Genomic DNA, 1138 nt, shown 5'->3' on the forward strand with positions numbered 1-1138 from the left:
CCCTATGGTTTTTATTTAGTTTAGGCCAGTCCTCCTAAAAAAGTTCAATCTCTGGAGACTATATTTTCCTTATACTTAAGTGTTGCCAACATAACAATGGGTAAGCTTAATCTTTAAACTAAGACCCAAGTTAAGACACGGCATCCCCTCCGGTGGGAGGCTGGACAGAATTCTCTGTTTGAAGAGGGCATCCAGTATCTTCTCCGGGGAGCTGGGCAGAATTCTCTGTTTGCAGAGGGCATCTAGTATCTCCTCTGGGGGGCTCTGGGGGGCTGGGCGGAATTCTCTGTTTGCAGAGGGTGCTCAATCCTGTCTGGACTCTGATCTCAGCTGTGGCCCAGCTGTCACTATTCCGGGAAATCCACACTTTGCTTATTCAGGGTCTCTTTCCTCTCTAAATAAACTTGACAATTTTCTCGAAAAAGGAATTTGGTCTCTGTGTTGGGATTGCATTGAACATGTAGATTGCTTTTGGTAGGATTGCCATCTTCACAATATTGAGTTTCCCTATCCATGAACAGGGAACATTTTAAAATTTCTTTAGGTCTTTTATTGTATCTTGCAAAAATGTGCAGTAATTTTCTTTTATAGATCTTTTACGTCTCTAGTTAGTTTAACTTCCAAGTATCGCAATTTGTGGTTGGCTATTGTAATGGTATTGCTTTCTTGGTTTCCTTCTCTGAGTTTTCTTTATTACTATAGAAGAATCCCACTGATTTTTGGTGGGATTGACCTTGTATCCTACTAAATTGATCTAACAGCTGACAGTTTGGGTTTTTTGTTTTGTTTTGTTGTTGTTTGGCCCTTGGGGTTTCCTTTGTACACTATCATATCATCTGCATATAGAGCTAGTTTAACTCTCTCTTTGCTAATATGGATGCCTTTTATTTCCTTATCTTGTTGTATTGCCCTAACAAACACTTCCAATACAATATTGAATAGCAGTGGCAACAGTGGACATCCTTTTCTGGTCCCTGTTTACAAAGAAAATGCTTTTTGTCTTTCTCCATTGAGAATGATTTTGGCTCTTGCTTTTGAATATATGTTTTTCACTATGTTAAGGAAATTTCCTTCTCTTCCAATTTTACTGAGTGTCTTAATCAGGAATGGCTGCTGGATTTTGTCGAATGCATTTTCT

The sequence above is a fragment of the Elephantulus edwardii genome, unplaced genomic scaffold (assembly GCF_000299155.1).
Source record: "Elephantulus edwardii isolate Elephantulus edwardi_28Jun2011 unplaced genomic scaffold, EleEdw1.0 scaffold00226, whole genome shotgun sequence".
Taxonomy (NCBI): Eukaryota; Metazoa; Chordata; class Mammalia; order Macroscelidea; family Macroscelididae; genus Elephantulus; species Elephantulus edwardii.